The sequence below is a fragment of the Dama dama genome, chromosome 20, assembly GCF_033118175.1.
Source record: "Dama dama isolate Ldn47 chromosome 20, ASM3311817v1, whole genome shotgun sequence".
Lineage (NCBI taxonomy): Eukaryota > Metazoa > Chordata > Mammalia > Artiodactyla > Cervidae > Dama > Dama dama.
Window position 1 is genome coordinate 19,845,608 of NC_083700.1, and position 14,139 is coordinate 19,859,746.

Genomic DNA, 14,139 nt, shown 5'->3' on the forward strand with positions numbered 1-14,139 from the left:
ATAATACATGCTGTAAGGTAAAATTCACTTCAGGAAGACATATATAATGGAATATAATATATATATTAATATTAACATATACCTTAATATACATATGTTAAGGTTTCTGCCTAGGAAATTTAAGAGAATGGACTGAAAAACCATTAGATCTAAAGTTTAGTAACACATTACAAAGTAAACATACCAAAAAAAACCCCATCAACTTTATAATAACAATAACATGATTCACTTAGGGGTAAATCATGTGAAATGTGTCTATGATATAAAACTGTCCTAAAGCACATAAACTCCAGTACATGAAGACTTGTTTTGTTCTTGGATGGGAGGCCTTATTGTTAAAAGATGACAATTATCCCCTTATAAGTTTATACCATGAAAAGGAACTGTGCAAAAATAATATAATAATATACTTTTAGAACTATACAAAAGTGATTTAATATTTATCCAGGAAATATAGAGGCAAATCAAACCAGTGAATCTGAAAGGAGATCCACACTGAATAGTCATTGGAAGGAATGTTGTTGAAGCTCCAATACTTTGGCCACATGATGCAAAGAGCCGCCTCATTGGAAAAGACCCTGATGCTGGGAAAGATTGAGAGCAGGAGGAGAAGGGGGTGAAAGAGGATGAGATGGTTGGACGGCATCACAAGTTCAAGGGACATGAGTCTGAGCAAACTGGGGGAGACAGTGAAGGACAGGGAAGCTTGGTGTGCTGCAGTCCACGGGGTCACAAAGAGTCAGACATGACTAAGCGACTGAACAACTAGACCAGAGATTCTACAGGGGTGAGGATGTCCCTATCTTCTTCTTTACCCATACCCACCTAGGCAATTACAGGCACTCATTCAGTATCATTACTCTAATGAATGAACTCTAACTTCTCTCCCTATTCCTGCTGTCCAAACCCTCCTCCAGCTGCTCCATGGAGTCTTTGCCTTCACCCAGCTCAACCTGCTCACCCATGATATATTGTTAGTCAGTAGCTCCTTAAAAGCCACCTTAGAAAGGACCCCATCTGGGAGGCGTGTGGGCCTCAAAATTTCAAGCCTGGGGCTTGTGCGCCACCTAATGGTGACTGACTGCAATGTTGCGAGTATCATCATCAGTCAGTAGGAAATGCAGAAAGGAACTCTCGCTTCACCGCCCTGGCCCTGGGCTGGCAGGGAGAGATGACATCGTGTGTCCCTTATTGGAATTGCAAACAGACAAAAGATGATCACTTTCCATTCACCTGTAACTGAGGTTGTAGGCCGGACAGTGCTTCACAGTTCTTAAACCCAGATCCTTTAAGGCTAAGTATTCCTACTACATTTCTTTATTCTAAGATATTGTGGGTTATAAGAGGCACCACTGGTTTAAAAGCAGCATTTTTGTTGGGGGTTAGGGGGAGCATTATATTAAATGTGCATTTCAATTCTGAAACACATGAATTTCAGCGATATTGTAACATATGAACAAATGTAGAATGTGGCAGACATCTACAATATCTCCTGTTAGGAAGAGTGGTGTCCACTACAGGCTTTGTGTTCATTTCAGCAGCTATGATTCTGTTCATGATCACAGCCAGCTCTGGAGGGCAAGTGTTTCAAAAATCACTACCCAGAGGAGTCCCACTGCCAGCCATCTGTTGAAAAATGAAGAAGACTATATGGAAGGACAGACCAAGATAGAACTACAAAAATGACTTCTACCAGTGGAGTGATGCAGTACTAAGTGGCAGTTACTCATGTGTTAAGGACCACAGCTGTAGACTGAGAACTGCCTTACCAGCTCCCATCCTGAGACTTCCTGAGCTCTGCAACTTGTTCAGCAGGTAGGTTTAGAGCTAGAAATGAACACCCCACCCCATCCCACCTTCTGGGTGGGTACAGGCTCAGGAATGCGAGTTAAAAGGGAGGGAGTGTTACTATAATAGCAAAATGTCTCTTTGAAGTGGAGTTGCTGAGAAAAATGTCTTGACATGAGTTCAGGATGGAAGGTAAGTTCTAGGGGGTCCACCTAAGTGATAAAAGATGACTGATAAACTGACACTCATGAAAAGAGAAATCTGGGTTTCTTCCAAGAGGGAAGCAGAAAAGAGGGAGGAGTCCACAGGTGTGAGGTGTGATATATCCTTTTTCAGGACCCCCAAATCTACACAAAACCACAGATGCTGGTGTGGATGGTTTTTTTGGTATAAATGTAAAAAGAGGTTGAATTATCTGTGTCAAGGAAGCAGAAAGCCAATAAAGGTAGGAGGCAGCCATGAGAATACAAACCTTGGGGATACACAGAGGTCACCCAGAAGGCTTGGAATTTCTGCTGGCCAAAGTTTAGTGTGGGGATGGTTCTAGTTAATTTCATTCAGTCCTGAGAGTCAGACCATTTCTAGCTGACCTATGGGCAATACAAGTCAAGGGCTTCTGCAAACCTTCACTGTCCTCGACACTGTATCTTTAAGCCAAGCTGACCTGCCCATGGACCTAGCCACCAACAGCAGCAAGACAACACAGAATAGCACCCCTGACATAATTAATAGGCATGGCTAGAACCCCCTCGGGCTTCACAGGTGGCGCTAGTGGTAAAGAACCCACCTGCCAATGCAGGAAATGTAAGAGATGCGGGTTCAATTCCTGGGTCAGGAAGATCCCCCGGAGGAGGACATGGTAACCCACTCCAGTATTCTCGCCTGCAGAAGCCCATAGACAGAGGAGCATGGCGGGCTACAGTCCATAGGGTCGCAAAGAGTTGGACACAACTGAAGCGACTTAGCACGCACACACAGAACCCCCTCACTGCTTCCATTCTGATCCAGGAACCCGTGTCTGTTGCACTTCAGCTTGATGTCCTAATTTCCAACCTGCCCCTGTCCTTTAGTCTTGGTGTAGTATATTTCTCAGCTATGACTCCTACCAACCCAAATTCAACCCTCTGATTCATTCGCTAGTATAACTGATTTATATCTAGTGTAGCTTAAACCACTTAACCTTGAGGGAAATCTAACTCCCAAGACCCCCATGAAGTGAAGAAGGGAGTTATGACTACACATGTTATTTCAGTAAGTCACACCAAAGATTCTCTCGTGGGATCCAGGACCACGTACATCCTAAGCCCCTAGCTGATAAGTGAGACTTCTTAAGATGCTTAAGATGCAGACTCATGACCTCCTGAATTAGAATCTCTGAATGTGCAGCCCAAGCATCTGAATCATCAGCAAGCTCCAAAGGTAAGTCTTATGTACACTGAAGTCTGAGAACCACCCTCCCAAACAAATGGCATATACTTAAGTGGAGACACTATCAAAGTTAGGGACTGAATGCTCTTGGCTAGCTAGACACTCCAATCAAATAGACTCCAGTTACCCCATGCGGCCATTGGAAATAAGGAGGCAGATTATTCAGTGATATGAAAAGGTATTTACGATGTCATTGTCGCTGTTGTTCAGTCGCCAAGTCAAGTCTGACTCTTTGTGACCTCATGGACTACAGCATGCCAGGCTCCCCTGTCCTTCATTATCTCCCCGAGTCTGCTCAGATTCATGTCCATTGAGTTGGTGATGTTACCTAATCATCTCATCCTCTGCCGTGCCCCTTTCCTTTTGCCTTCCATCTTTCCCAGCATCAGGGTCTTTTCCAGTGAGTAGGCTCTTCGCATCAGGTGGCCAAAGTATTAGAGCTTCAGCTTCAGCATCAGATTTTCCAATGACTATTCAGTGTTGATTTCCTTTAGGATTCACTGGCTTGATCTCCTTGCAGTCCAAGGGACTCTCAAGAGTCATCTCCAACACCACAGTTCAAAAGCATCAATTGTTCAGTGCTCAGCTTTCTTTATGATCCAACTCTCATATCTGTAAATGACTATTGGAAAAACCAGAGCTTTGACTATACAGACTTCTGTCAGCAAAGTGATGTCTCTGCTTTTTAACACTCTATCTAGGCTTGTCATAGCTTTCCTTTCAAGGAGCAAGCATCTTTGAAGTACATGGCTACAGTCACCATCCACAGTGATTTTGGAGCTCAAGAAAATAAATGTCACTGCTTCCACTTTTTCCCCTTCTATTTGCCATGAGGTGATGGGACCAGATGCCCTGATTTAGCTTTTTGAATGTTGAGTTGTAAGCCAGCTTTTTCACTCTCCTCTTTCACTTTCATCAAGAGGCTCTTTTTTTGCTCTTCACTTTCTGCCATTAGAGTGGTATCATCTGCATATCTGGGGTTATTGATATTTTTCCCAGCAATCTTGATGCCAGCTTGTGATTCATCCAGCCTGGCCATTTCATGTGATTTACTCTGCACATAGGGCTTCTCTGTGGCTCAGTGGTAAAGAATATGCCTGCCACTGTAGAAGACACAGGTTCAATTCCTGGGTCAGGAAGATCCCCTGGAGAAGGAAATGGCAACTCACTCCAATATTCTTGCTGGAGAATCCCATGGACAGAGGAGCCTGGCAGGCTGCAGTCCATGGGGTTGCAAAGAGTTGGACACAACTTAGTGACTGAACAACAATAACACTCTACGTATGTATACGTTAAATAAGCAGGGAGACAACATACAGTCTTGTCATACTCCTTTCCCAATTTGGAACCAGTCAGTTGTTCCATGTCTGGTTCTAATTGTTGCTTCTTGACCTGCATACAGATTTCTCGGCAGACAGGAAAGGTGGTCTGGTCCTCCCATCTCTAAGAATTTTCCACAGTTTGTCGTGATCCACACAGTCAAGGGCTTTAGCGTAGTCAATGAAGCAGAGGTAGGTATTTTCCTGGAGCTCTCTTGCTTTCTCTAAGTGCCAACAAATGCTGGCAATTTGATCTCTGGTTCCTTTGACACTTCAAAATCCAGGTTGTACATCTAGAAATTCTCAGTTCACATACTGCTGAAGCCCAGCCTGAAGGATTTTAAGCATAACTTTGTTAGCATATGAAATGAGCGCAGTTATACAGTAGTTTGAACATTCTTTGACACTCCCCTTCTTTGGGATTGGAATGAAAAAACCTTTTCCAGTCCTGTGGCCACTGCTGAGTTTTCCAAATTTGCTGACATATTGAGTGCAGCACTTTAACAGCATCATCTTTTAGGATTTTTAAGTAGCTCAACTGGAATTCCATCACCTCCACTAGCTTTGTTGGTAGTAATGCTTCTTAAGCCCACTTGACTTTATACTCTAGGATGTCTGGCTCTAGATGAGTGATCACACAATCATGGTTATCCAGGTCATTAAGACCTTTTCTGTATAGTTGTTCTGTGTATTCTTGCCACCTCTTCTTAATATCTTTTGCTTCTGTTAGGTTCTTACCATTTCTGCCCTTTATGGTGCCCATTCTTGCATATATGTTCCCCTGATCTCCAATTTTCTTGACGAGATCTCTAGTCTTTCTCATTCTATTATTTTCCTCTATTTCTTTGCATTGTTCTATTTCTTTGCCTTCTTATCTCTGCTTGCTATCTCTGGAACTCTGCATTCAGTTGGGTATATCTTTCCCTTTGTCCCTTGCCTTTCACTTCTCTTATTTCTCAGCAATTTGTAAAGCTTCCTCAAACAACCACTTTGCATTCCTGCATTTCTTTTTCTTGGGGATGGTTTCGTCACTGCCTCCTATATAATGTTACAAAACTCCATCCAGAGTTCTTCAGGTGCTCTGTCTACCAGATCTAATCCCTTGAATCTATTCATCACCTCCACTGTATAATTATAAGGGATTTGATTTAGGTCATACCTGAATGACCTAGTGGTTTTCCCTACTTTCCTCAATTTAAACCTGAACTTTGCAATAACGAGCTGATGATCTGAGCCAGTCAGCTCCAAGTCTTGTCTTTACTGACTATATAGAGCTTCTCCATCTTTGGCTGCAAAGAACATAATCTGATTTCAGTAATGACCATCTGGTGATGTCCATGTGTAGAGCCGTCTCTTGTGTTGCTGGATAAGGGTGTTTGCTATGATCAGAGTGTTCTCTTGACAAAACTTTGTTATCCTTTGCCCTGCTTCACATTGTATTCCAAGGCCAAACTTGTCTGTTATTCTGGGTATCTTTTGACTTCCTATTTTTGCATTCCAATCCCCTATGATAAAAGGGACAACTTTTTTTTTTTTTTTTTTGGTGTGCATATAGTGACTGTAGCCATGAAATTAAAAGACGCTTGCTCCTTAGAAGAAAAGCTATGAACAACTTAGAGAGCATATTAAAAAACAGAGACATTATTTTGCCAATAAAGGCCTGACTAGTCAAAGCTATGGTTTTTCCAGTAGTCACATACGGATGTGAGAGTTGGACTATAAAGAAAGCTGAGCACTAAAGAATTGATGCTTTTGCACTGTGGTGTTGGACAAGACTTTTGAGAGTCCCTTGGACTGCAAGGAGATCAAACCAGTCAATCCTAAAGGAAATCAATCCTGAATGTTCATTGGAAGGACTGATGTTGAAGATGAACCTCAAATACTTTGGCCACCTGATGCGAAGAACTGACTCATTGGAAAAGACCCTAATGTTGGGAAAGATGGAAGGCAGGATGAGAAGGGGATGACAGAAGATGATATGGTTGGATGACATCACCAACTCAATGGACATGAGCAAGCTCTGGGAATTGGTGACGGACAGGGAAGCTTGGCATGCTGCAGTCCATGGTGTCACAAAGAGTTGGACATGACCGAGTGACTGAACAGAACTAGATGGTGTTGTAGATCTTCGTAAGACAGGTTAACTTCAGCTTCTTCAGCATCGGTGGCTGAGGCACAGACTTCAATTACTGTGATGTTGAATGGTTTGCCTTGGAAACGAACCAAGATCACTCTATCATTTTTAAGGTTGCACTCAAATACTACATTTTGAACTCTTTTGTTGACTATGAGGGCTACTCCATTTCTTCTAAGGGATTCTTGCCCACAATAGTAGATATAATGGTCATCTGAATTAAATTCACCCACTTCCTGTCCTTCTTACTTCCCTTTCACTGATTCCTAAGATGTCAGTGTTCAATCTTGCCATCTCCTGCATGAACCTTGATTCACAGAATTTACATTCCAGATTCCTGTGCACTATTGTTCTTCTCAGCATCAAACTTTACTTTTACCACCAGACACATCCACAACTGAGTGTCATTTCCACTTCTGCCTAGCTACTTCATTTTTTCTGGAGCTATTAGCAATTGCCCTTCACTCTTCCCCAGTATCATACTGGACACCTTCTGACCTCAGGGACTCATCTTCCAATGTCATATCTTTTTGCCTTTTCATACTGTCCATGGATCCCCTTCATGGATCACAGCCATGTCATGGCAAAGGGGTTTGTGTAACTCAAGCTGTGAGCCATGCCATGCAGGGCCACTCAAGACAGATGGGTCATAGAGAAGAGTTCTGACAAACATGGTCCACTGGAGGAGGAAATGCCAACCTGTTCCAGTATTCTTGCCTAGAGAACCCCATGGACTGTATTTACAATGTATAGTCACATTAAAACAATCAAGGGTTATCCCACGTCTGTGTGAAATAGCAATGTTCACATGTTATGCATAGAACACAAGTTGGGAAGAACACACACTGAAAAATTAACCTGGATGATAGAATTGTATGTGTTTTCTCTCTCACTCACTCCTTCACTCCCCCTTTCTTTCTTTCTTTCCTATCCGCAATTTCAGTATTTTTGCAACAGGTACCAAAGTACATATGCATAATGAGATCTCTGTGAGAGCAGAAACTTTGTTTCTGGTTCCCTATAAATCTTTGTGCCCTAGAAAAGACTCTGGCATGGGAAGGTCCTTGCTGAATAAATAAGTAATAAAGAGAAATTAACTTTTAAAGAAATTCCAGATATGACCTAACTTAACCAACCTTGAATACAGATATGATTTCTGATACCAGGTTACTATACTATAAATAAATGGCTTTGGCTGAGGGTGTTTGCTGTGTGCTGGGTGAATTCACAATTAAACAGTGATGCTGCTTATATATCTGTAGTTGACACTTTGAATGAACACATATTCCATTTATGAAGTAGTGTGAACAGCATTTAACATTTAACAAAACAGATCCACAAGGTCACATACCTCACTGGGCAGGCCACGTGAAACAAGCGCAGAAACAGGCCCGTGGGATTTGGTCATCGGAAGGCCTTTTTCAAAAAGTACAGTAGCATGATGATAACAAAGCCAAATTTCATAAATCTGAGAAAATGAACGGAGCTGAGAGAGAGCAGATATCACATGAACACTACTCACATATGGACATATAATTAAGAAATAAAGAGAGGAGGGTAGGGAGGCCAGTTATTAAGTGAGTGTCTGTTGACATCAAAACTACTCTTCTGCACACTTTGGGGAGTCAGGCCTGGGACTCTACTTTGCAGCTGAATCCCAGTTACCTCTGCCAATGGAGATCTTAGAAGGAGACCAGAAGAGGAGAGGAACTTACTTCTATCCGTGGTTTCCGGGTCCCCATAGCATTACGCCAGCTTCATTTCTTCACCTGGCAGGGTGGTTTCCCCACACAGGAACTCCATATTCGCAACTGAGAAGCCCTGCAGAAGGAATATGAACTAGCTTGGGTGTTGTTCCCCAAAGGCAGCTGAATCCAGTGTGCAGTTTTCTCAACCTCACAGAACCAGCAAGAAGCACCCCTTCTCAGAGGCTTAAGTCTCAGAGCCCCTCCTCCAGCCTTCTGATATTTTCAACCTCTCCCCTTGGAAATTAGCTGTGGGGGTAACTGCTGGTTCCTGAAACTGCTACTCTCATATACCCTAGAATTCTCTTTACTCTTTAAGTTACCTAGTTAATGAGTCTCTCTGTTGAATTCTTTCTGTTAAAATAACTGGTATGTAACAAACAACCCAATCAAAAAATGGGCAGAAGAATTAAATAAACATTTTTCCAAAGAAGACATACAGATGGCCAATAACACATAAAAAGGTGCTCAACATCATTAATTATTAAAGAAATGCTGATCAAAAGTACAACGTATCACCTATACCAGTCAGAATGGCCACCATCAAAAAGTCAACAAATAATAAATGCTGGAGAGGTTATGGAGAACGGGGAACCCTCCTACACTGTTGGTGGGAATGTAAATTGGTGCAGCCGCTCTGGGGAACAGTGTGGGAGTTCCTTAAAAAGCTAAAAATAGAGTTATCATATGACCCAGCAATCCCATGCTTGGATACATATCCAGAAAAGAGGAAAACTCTAATTCAAAAAGATACACGCACCCCAGTGTTCATAGCAGCACTGTTTACAATGGCCAAGACAAAGAAACAACCTAAGAATTCACTGCCAGATGAATGGATAAAGAAGATGTGGTACAAATATACAATGGGATACTACTCAGTCATACAAAGAATGAAATAATGTGGCAATATGGATGGACCTAGAAATTATCATAGTAAGTGAAGTCAGACAGAGAAAGACAATATCACATGACACCACTTGTGCATAGAATCTTTAAAAATAACACAAATGAACTTTTTTGCCAAAACAGAACAGACTCACAGATAAATATATGGTTACCAAAGAAGAAGGGGGTTTGATAAATTAGTAGTTTGGGATTGACAGATAATACAACAAGAACCTACTATATTGCACCAAGAACTATATTCAATATGTTGTTAACCTATAATGGAAAAAAATCTGCTATATACCTGAAATTACCACAACATTATAAATCAACTAACTGTACTTTAATTGAAAAAAAAAAATAGTAGCTCGTGTATTTTTACTTGTCGGGGAATATTTGATGGGAGCATTCCTACATGCTGTTTCTCATAAATCCTCTGTTCCTTATCAGCTTCTGCCAGAAGCGAGTAGAACTGCACGCAGCTCTCAGGACTGAGGTCATTGCGTGAGACAGGCTTGGGTCTCCTTTAGTAAAACATTCTCTTTATGACAAAATTACTTAGTCTTGACCCCCCTTTCTTGAGATACGGATTGTCTCCTGACCTTGTGACCATTACTGTCCTTTGTTCCCTCGGTAATGGTTACTGTACGTTTGGTTTTCTGATCTTTATCATTGTCGTAAGAAACTTCTTGTACCACAGCCTATATATACTCACAGAAAAATCATTAAAACACCTTTGCTCCATCAGAGCTTGGGTCCCCGTGTCTTTCTTTCTTTCTTTCTCTCTCTCTCTCTCTCTCTCTCCCTCCCTCCAGCTCTCTCTTTCACTTTCTTATGGTCGACTCCGGACCGCCAGGTCCCAGTCCATTAAAGGACCCCAACATTTACCTGCTGCCTGATACATAGGAGATAATGGTTTCTTAATATATATTGACAAAGCTAGAGTGTATGTATAGACTATGATAAAGGAGCCCCTAGGGAGAGGGATCAAAGAAACAGAAAACAGGAGAAAAACTATGGCCAAAGTCAGAGAGTATATAAAAGAGGCAGGATCAATCAAGGGCAGGAGGGGTGCTAGCCTAGAAGTGAAGAGGGGTAAAGAGGTGAGGATGGGTGTGGAGGAAGATATGTTTGTGAATGGCAGAAGTGGAGGAAACTGTGCCTAAGAGCCTTGTTTTTCTTCCAGAATTAGGAGGGAAAACGCCTCTGCAGGGGTGGGAGGATGAGAGGAGAGAAGCATCATCAAATGTGGAGAGGTCCCTGAGGATAACGGGGAAATTTACTGATCAAAGACAAGCAAAGTGATTGATAAGAATACAGGCTGAAGTGGGAAGAATAAGACCCATGACTCCTTGCTCTTCCTCACTGTGCCCAGCCACGGCTGAGGGGGTGCAGCGAGGGTACACGATGATGAAGGTCCTGTGGGTACTACTGGACAGACAACCACTTCAAGACACAACTGAAGCTGAGACTTCCCTGGTGGTCCAGTGGCTAAGACTCTGTGTTCCCAATGCAGGGATCCTGGGTTCAATCCTTGGTCAGGGAACTAGATCACACAAGCCACTACTGAGAGTTTGCATGTCACAGCTAAAGATCCCGCTTGCTGCAGCTAAGACCCAGCACAGCCAAATAAATATACATTAAAGCAAAAGACAAAACAAAGACATGACTGAATGGAAATGAGACTGTCATTGACTGAATTGCTCAGGTAGGTAGTCCATGGAGTTGGCCTGGGAGGTCAGGAAAAGAGGCCTAAGTGTACTTGTCAGACAGAGGTGAGAGGGTCAGGGACTCCATGAGCTGAAAGCAGATGAGGAGGTGAGGCCCACCTCAGCTCTTGTAAGACCACAGTGTTGGCATCCAAACTAATGACACTTGCCACCCAGGAAAGAGGACCATTTCTCCTTTACATACATGGCTGATTTCTTCCCCAACAAAACCTCCAGATACTGGGAGAATAAAAGGAAATTACGTCAGACAAACATTGGGTTTTGTTGTAAGCTTTAAAGAAAAGTACACTTTACATTTCAACTTTCCTTTTTCAGCAGCTGTATCTATTTGCAAAGATTTCTTATTCTTTCCTAGAGTTCTCCTAAAGAACAAAGGGAAGACTGAATGACTTTTTTCTTTTAAGTAGAATAAAGCTCTTTGTGTCTTCTAATTACCTTATTGGGTCCATTGGACCATTTGAGAAACTAAGCTATATTTTGGATTCCCAGGTGGTTCAGTGGTAAAGAATACACCTGCCAATTCGGCAGACACAGGAGACACGGGTTTGATTCCTGGGTTGGGAAGATCCCCTGAAGGAGGAAATGGCAACCCACTCCAGTATTCTTGCTGGGAAAATCCCATGGACAGAGGGGCCTGGCAGGCTACAGTCTAGTTGGACATGACTGAGCACACACGCATAAGCTACATTTTGAGGTCTTAGTGATCATATTTTTTCTCTATCATGAAACATCTCAAGATATGAGAAAACAGGAATGACAGGAACACTAAGAAGACACCACAAGGGTGAAACAAATCATTGTGACAGCATCTGTAACAAACTTCAGTTTTCACAGGCAGTACCCAAAGCATTGCATCATCTCTCAAAAAGTTATTTTTGAAAGTTTCTATGTATGCTGTTGATTTGTTTTTAGCTTTTCTTGAGTACAGTTGAAAAGTTAGAATTTTTCATTTTGTTCACCTAGTGGCAAAGAGGAGAAAACTGGCAAAAGAACAAATCTCACAACTATCACATGAACTAAAAAATAAATGTGAAGAGACCCACAGCAAACTCTCTAATGACCACAGCAAAATTTATCATATAAGTGATCATATAAATTGATCATATAAACTGATCATAATCAATTTTTAATGGCAACTCACTCCAGTATTCTTGCCTGGAAAATTCCATGGACTGAGGAGCCTGGTAGGCTACAGTCCATGGGGTCGCAAAGAGTTGGACACGACTGAGCGACTTCACTTTCACTTTCACTTTTCATTATAACCTCAGACTTTGCATTTTCAGATGACAATATTCCCAGTGAATTTACTCAAGCTCAGGGATAAGTGCCTGGGAGAGCAAGACATGGTCTCATTGAGATATTGTTACCTCACTGGTTACCAGGATTTATTCTGCTGCTCTGGCTGGATAGGTGGGTGCTGACTGCCCTCCTCACACCTTGGTGTCTGCCTCTCCCAAAACTGAATGCTGGGTAGTGGAAGATGGCATTCCCTGACAGTAAGACAATTATTTCATAAAAGGAATACAAGTAGCTATCCTCCCTCCAAATAAGCTTGCAGGAATCAATAAGTGAAGAATGTTTCTAAGAGCAAAGAGAAATATAGTATTTTCATCCAGCTAGTTACTCAACAAAAAGAACTGTGTTACACAATATTATGCATGAACCTTACTCAACCATTTTGCTAAAAAGACATGTGACATTATTCTTTCACCTCATATTTATGCACTAAAATTTACTTGATGTATTTGCCATATCGATGCTGAAGGCAGGTGCATATAACAAGGCAACTGGAAAGAAAGAGTTGATACAGAAATAAAAAACATTCATTGGATTGATCATGTGGTATTTATAAATATAAAAATGAAAATATTTTGCAATTATGGAATAAAGATGATATATATATGTGCCTACGTATGTGTGTGTGAATGTATATACACATCAAACATATACACACATACAAATATGTGTGTGTATCTTCAAATCCAGGAAAATAGGGAATAAATGGGTTTGCTATATCTAATAAAGTTACTTTCACTATTTCCTTATTCTTCTATAAATTATAAAATGATTCAAAAGATAGATAGACAGATAGACCACTCTGGACCCAGATGGTAAATGGTGATAATTATTTCTCCTGGTTATATTAAGGTTTTAAGGCCTCATATGATTCCCATAATTTGACAGCTTCTTCTAGTTGAAACCTGTAATGAATTAGGTGTGTCCATGAAATAAATTAGGTATGTCTGCCCCACCCTCCCATCACTAGCTCTGCAACCCAGGGTCACTCCAACCCTGAAGTCACAGGCCTGCCCCCTTCTGAGATTGTGAACAATGAAGGCAGATGGAGATCATGAGGTACAACAGCCTTTCTTTCTGGCAACGTCTGGGGCAGGACTTCCTGGCATTTTTATAGCCTTCAAGTATTTGTGACAACAGGTGGTGCTCACATCTCTAAATTATTAGAGTTCTGGCTACCAAGGTGTCCCAAGTCAGGAAATCAAGTGGAGCCCGACAGAGCCCAAACACCCCTAGGGCTGGGACCACTGAGCCTTAAGCCGCCCCCCTCAGGGGCCCACCCCCAGGCCTCCCCATCCACCCACAAGCTCTCCAGAGAGATAAAGAAAACTGCAACTCAGACATTACATGCTCCTGAGTCACTTCCTGGGTAGCGGCTCTGAGCCTCTCTCCTGCCCCAGGCCCCAAATCCTGCAAGAGCAAACGTAATTTTTTCCACTCGGACCATCAAAACCACCAGAGTTTCCGGTTCACGGCTAGATCTCTTACTGATCAGCTTGGCTTCGAAGGGAGAGACACAGCAGCAGGTCTTCCTCCGTAGAGAATAAAATCAGGAGACAGAGTATTCCTCTCAGCTCCTGATTTATGGGACCAGAGCAGGAGGCGCTCCGCAGGCGCTGGGCCCTGCTTTGCCCAACCCCCCCCTCCTCCCCACCTCACGCCTACTCTGTCCCTTGCTGCATGTACCAGCACAGGGCATAGGCTCAATAAATATTTACTGACTAAACAATCTTTCCATCCCCACAACGTGAGCCTGTTTAACAGAGTTTCTTTCCTGTTTTAAGTTTGCCACTGAAAAATGCATGCTGCCTTGC

The 14,139-nt window shown here is 42.2% G+C and overlaps 1 long non-coding RNA gene across 1 annotated transcript in view; it reads right to left on the reverse strand.

Annotated features, from left to right (window-relative positions):
• Positions 1-13,936, reverse strand: part of LOC133040709 (uncharacterized) — a 54,438-nt gene extending 40,502 nt beyond the window's left edge. The window contains exons 1-2 of the long non-coding RNA XR_009689029.1: positions 13,814-13,936; positions 8,385-8,490 (exon numbers count right to left, since the gene is read on the reverse strand). This is a non-coding gene — a long non-coding RNA (uncharacterized LOC133040709). The remainder of the gene's footprint in view (positions 1-8,384; positions 8,491-13,813) is intronic.
• Between the last annotated feature and the right edge of the window lie 203 nt (positions 13,937-14,139).